We start from the raw sequence: 5,497 nt of genomic DNA, 5'->3' as shown, positions 1-5,497 counted from the left end.
TGTCACCATGGTGGCGTACTGCGCGGCCGCTGCCTGTTGGTTTTTTCGGTCAGTCATTGTAAGTGGGGGGATTTAATTAGTGTGTGCACTAAGGGCCTATCTCAGTGTCTATAAGAGTGCGTTGCCATAAGGGACACAGGTATGTTCACAGAGGGAACGGCACACAATGGAGTTAGCATATTCCCTCATTCGAGTTACCGAGCCCCACCCCCTCGTGGCAGGGACACAGATACGCAGCTTACTCCGACATTCAGGCTACAGGTCCCTGACTTACTTACATCGAGGTGGTTCTAGGTACCCACGACAGACCTAACATGATATCTACGTAGATCCAGATATTCCCCTACCCCAAATTCATAACCACACACACACACGCACACACACAATCGGATGACAAAAAAAAACAAACCCTGAATGCCTAATATTTTTATTCATTCATTCATTCTTTCATACTGTATGGATAAAGCCACTTTTTTGGAACACGTTTTCGATCGCTGAATTAACGTCAGGGGGGTTGACTCAGCCTGTCATCCTTCCGAGGTCGGCAAATTGAGTACCAGTACCAAACAGGTAATTCCCTGTTTGTCGTAAAAAGGCGACAAAAATGGTTGGCGGCAGGAAGGGCATCCGGCCGTAAAACATTGCTTCAAAAAGGGGACCAAAAAACAACAACCACGGTCCCCGAAAAAGGCCAACCCCCGCTTGCGGGGAAAAATGGCCTCTAAAGGTGTTTTTTTTTTTTTTTTGGGAACACGTCAGATGGCCAGCATCATATCTCTCTCTGCCCTGGTAGGAATACAGAGTTTGCTCGTTTAACTCGCGTTTTCCTTCCTTCTTTTGGATGATTTACTTTAGAATAAATTATCTGTTTGGTAATGCAGACCAGCATTCCAGTAGTTCACATACTCAGAATATGACAAAACCACCTGCGCTGGAAATGATGTACCAATCTTCAAGTGCACTTACAATAATGCATTCCATTTTCACACTTCATCTGGAGTTGCTGGAATCAAGGAGGCAAAGTCACAATGTAGAGGTCGCTCACCTTGGGCTAATGTCTACTACACTTAAAATGGTCACACTGCAGGCAGTTTGGCTCAATGGATTACACATTCGGCCATTGATCTAATGCTTGTCCTCCAAGATGCAAAGCAGAAACCAAGCACAAAGGAACTGAACGGAGGAGCAGCAGGAGGGGATGATAGTGGTAGTGGAGGAGGCAGGGGGTGAAGAAGGGGGTGGGGGAGGAGTTGAAGAAGGGGGTGGGGGAGGAGTTGAAGAAGGGGGTGGGGGAGGAGTTGAAGAAGGGGGTGGGGGAGGAGTTGAAGAAGGGGGTGGGGGAGGAGTTGAAGAAGGGGGTGGGGGAGGAGTTGAAGAAGGGGGTGGGGGAGGAGTTGAAGAAGGGGGTGGGGGAGGAGTTGAAGAAGGGGGTGGGGGAGGAGTTGAAGAAGGGGGTGGGGGAGGAGTTGAAGAAGGGGGTGGGGGAGGAGTTGAAGAAGGGGGTGGGGGAGGAGTTGAACAAGGGGGTGGGGGAGGAGTTGAAGAAGGGGGTGGGGGAGGAGTTGAAGAAGGGGGTGGGGGAGGAGTTGAAGAAGGGGGTGGGGGAGGAGTTGAAGAAGGTGGTAGGGGAGTGGGGAAGGAGGTGGTAGGGGAGTGGTGGGGGAGGTGGCAGCAGAGTGGTGGGGGAGGTGGCAGCGGAGTGGTGGGGGAGGTGGCAGCGGAGTGGTGGGGGAGGTGGCAGCGGAGTGGTGGGGGAGGTGGCAGCGGAGTGGTGGGGGAGGTGGCAGCGGAGTGGTGGGGGAGGTGGCAGCGGAGTGGTGGGGGAGGTGGCAGCGGAGTGGTGGGGGAGGTGGCAGCGGAGTGGTGGGGGAGGTGGCAGCGGAGTGGTGGGGGAGGTGGCAGCGGAGTGGTGGGGGAGGTGGCAGCGGAGTGGTGGGGGAGGTGGCAGCGGAGTGGTGGGGGAGGTGGCAGCGGAGTGGTGGGGGAGGTGGCAGCGGAGTGGTGGGGGAGGTGGCAGCGGAGTGGTGGGGGAGGTGGCAGCGGAGTGGTGGGGGAGGTGGCAGCGGAGTGGTGGGGGAGGTGGCAGCGGAGTGGTGGGGGAGGTGGCAGCGGAGTGGTGGGGGAGGTGGCAGCGGAGTGGTGGGGGAGGTGGCAGCGGAGTGGTGGGGGAGGTGGCAGCGGAGTGGTGGGGGAGGTGGCAGCGGAGTGGTGGGGGAGGTGGCAGCGGAGTGGTGGGGGAGGTGGCAGCGGAGTGGTGGGGGAGGTGGCAGCGGAGTGGTGGGGGAGGTGGCAGCGGAGTGGTGGGGGAGGTGGCAGCGGAGTGGTGGGGGAGGTGGCAGCGGAGTGGTGGGGGAGGTGGCAGCGGAGTGGTGGGGGAGGTGGCAGCGGAGTGGTGGGGGAGGTGGCAGCGGAGTGGTGGGGGAGGTGGCAGCGGAGTGGTGGGGGAGGTGGCAGCGGAGTGGTGGGGGAGGTGGCAGCGGAGTGGTGGGGGAGGTGGCAGCGGAGTGGTGGGGGAGGTGGCAGCGGAGTGGTGGGGGAGGTGGCAGCGGAGTGGTGGGGGAGGTGGCAGCGGAGTGGTGGGGGGAGGTGGCAGCGGAGTGGTGGGGGGAGGTGGCAGCGGAGTGGTGGGGGGAGGTGGCAGCGGAGTGGTGGAGGAGGTGAAGTAGGGTGTGGAGAGGTTGGTAGGGGAGTGGTGGGGGAGGTGGCAGCGGAGTGGTGGGGGAGGTGGCAGCGGAGTGGTGGGGGAGGTGGCAGCGGAGTGGTGGGGGAGGTGGCAGCGGAGTGGTGGGGGAGGTGGCAGCGGAGTGGTGGGGGAGGTGGTAGCGGAGTGGTGGGGAGGTGGTAGCGGAGTGGTGGGGGAGGTGGTAGCGGAGTGGTGGGAGAGGTGGTAGCGGAGTGGTGGAGGAGGTGAAGTAGGGTGTGGAGAGATTGGTAGGGGAGTGGTGGAGGAGGTGGTAGGGGAGTGGTGGAGGTGGTAGGGGAGTGGTGGAGGAGGTGGTAGGGGAGTGGTGGAGGAGGTGGTAGGGGAGTGGTGGAGGAGGTGGTAGGGGAGTGGTGGAGGTGGTAGGGGAGTGGTGGAGGAGGTGGTAGGGGAGTGGTGGAGGAGGTGGTAGGGGAGTGGTGGAGGAGGTGGTAGGGGAGTGGTGGAGGTGGTGGTAGGGGAGTGGTGGTAGGGGAGGTGGTAGGGGAGTGGTGGTAGGGGAGGTGGTAGGGGAGTGGTGGAGGAGGTGGTAGGGGAGTGGTGGAGGAGGTGGTAGGGGAGTGGTGGAGGAGGTGGTAGGGGAGTGGTGGAGGTGGTAGGGGAGTGGCGGAGGTGGTGGTAGGGGAGTGGTGGTAGGGGAGTGGTGGAGGAGGTGGGAGTGGAGTGGTGGAGGAGGTGGTAGGGGAGTGGTGGAGGAGGTGGTAGGGGAGTGGTGGAGGAGGTGGTAGGGGAGTGGTGGAGGTGGTAGGGGAGTGGCGGAGGTGGTAGGGGAGTGGTGGAGGAGGTGAAGTAGGGTGTGGAGAGATTGGTAGGGGAGTGGTGGAGGAGGTGGTAGGGGAGTGGTGGAGGAGGTGGTAGGGGAGTGGTGGAGGTGGTAGGGGAGTGGTGGAGGAGGTGGTAGGGGAGTGGTGGAGGAGGTGGTAGGGGAGTGGTGGAGGAGGTGGTAGGGGAGTGGTGGAGGTGGTGGTAGGGGAGTGGTGGTAGGGGAGGTGGTAGGGGAGTGGTGGAGGAGGTGGTAGGGGAGTGGTGGAGGAGGTGGTAGGGGAGTGGTGGAGGAGGTGGTAGGGGAGTGGTGGAGGTGGTAGGGGAGTGGCGGAGGTGGTAGGGGAGTGGTGGAGGTGGTGGAGGTGGTAGGGGAGTGGTGGAGGAGGTGGTGGTGGAGGATGTGGTAGGGAAGTGGTGGAGGGGTTGGTAGCGGAGTGGTGGAGGAGGTGGTAGCAGAGTGGTGGAGGAGGTGGTAGCAGAGTGGTGGAGGAGGTGGTAGCAGAGTGGTGGAGGAGGTGGTAGGGGAGTGGTGGAGGAGGTGGTGAAAAAGGGTGGAGGAGGTGGTGAAGGGGGTGGAGGAGGTGATGAAGAAGGGGGGTGGAGGAGGGGGTAGGGGGGTAGGGGAGTGGTGGAGGAGGAGCATCGATACCCACCGGCCAGTTCACAGCAACCATATCAGGTATGTTACGTGAGTACATAATAAATAGACCACCTGTCTTGTCTGTCTCTGCCTCTCTCTGTTTCTCTCTGCCTCTGTCTCTGTCTCTGTCTCTCTTTCTCTGTCTCTCTCTTTCATTTCATCTACAAAATTCAAGCTGGAGAACCTGCACGTTGTCATCGTAACTACACGAACATATTTCGCTTCAACGTGACGTTTCCCAAATTTAAAAGTACATTTCCAACTGTTTTCTCACCAAGATTCGCTCCAAGTCTTCCACGATAGGCTTGTCAGCAAGAATCCTGCAGAGACACAAAAACGCATCACGAAGGGTCAGGAGGAAGCGGGAGCGGCGACGCAGGTCGTGGGATAAACAAAGTGCTCACTTTGTTAATGACGCGTTGATTTGCGCGAAGTTGGCCGTGATCGCCCGGGTCATGTCGATCATCTTCCGGAGTTTCACGGCGTCCGACACCGACGTCTCGCCGGCTCGGCCCGAGTCGCCGCCTCCGGCCGCAAACTCCGCCATCCCGACTCCTGAAACTTCGCTCAGACTCGCGCGCACGTGACGCACCGGTAATGCACGCGCGCGCTTTACGACCTATAGCTTCCGGGTGAATATCGCCTCATTCACGGGTGTCATTCACCTCGCACAATTCACCGTCCTTTCACTTCCAAAGGTAATTTATTTATCTTCTTAGTCGTTATTTATGTTATTTATCTTGCTCTTCACACCATATCTTAAAATATATATATATAGACATTATATCGGTGCATCCACAAAATTAATGACTTTTTCCTGGATTTTCATAACCTTTGTCTAATGTATTACTATAACGTCTGATTTTTACTCTACTTCGTGTTTTCTGTTTTGCAACTAGTTTTTACCTGATTGTTTATTTCACCTATATCTGATTTCATCTTAGGAGCTATATAGCTACTTGAGATGTATAGGATATTAATAGCTAGCTTGAGTGTGATGCCACCAAGTTGTGTTCTGTACGTTTTTCGACTGACAAGACAAAAACCCCCAAACTTCCACACACAATCGAAAATATAACACTTTTAATATGGATATATCGTTTTATAAAGGCAAAGAGTTTTCATCATTCAATACACAAACTTCATGTGGGCGACCACACACGCTGCATATGACGTCATATGCACGCCCACAACTGCTCAGGCGCCGATTAAGCCGAACCCCGTTAACGATCGGGGGCATCTGCGAGTTACTGTAAATAACAATATGCTACATTGTTCCCTTTTGAAAGTTAACTTTGCATATCTCACACTCGCCCAAATCCCGCCATAACATAAGGCTCGCCTGTGAACAACAATAAGGTTTATGCCACGATTCTGTATTGGTGAATCCC

At 57.0% G+C, this 5,497-nt stretch overlaps 1 long non-coding RNA gene across 1 annotated transcript in view; it reads right to left on the bottom strand.

Moving 5' to 3' along the window:
• The window catches only part of LOC137426695 (uncharacterized), a 21,323-nt gene extending 16,502 nt beyond the window's left edge, over positions 1–4,821 (bottom strand). The window contains exons 1-2 of the long non-coding RNA XR_010984391.2: positions 4,511–4,821; positions 4,381–4,426 (exon numbers count right to left, since the gene is read on the bottom strand). This is a non-coding gene — a long non-coding RNA (uncharacterized LOC137426695). The remainder of the gene's footprint in view (positions 1–4,380; positions 4,427–4,510) is intronic.
• Positions 4,822–5,497: the final 676 nt, after the last annotated feature.

The sequence above is a fragment of the Myxine glutinosa genome, chromosome 5, assembly GCF_964187855.1.
Source record: "Myxine glutinosa chromosome 5, kmMyxGlut1.1, whole genome shotgun sequence".
In the NCBI taxonomy this organism is placed as follows: domain Eukaryota; kingdom Metazoa; phylum Chordata; class Myxini; order Myxiniformes; family Myxinidae; genus Myxine; species Myxine glutinosa.
This window is presented reverse-complemented; position numbering and strand designations above follow the sequence as displayed.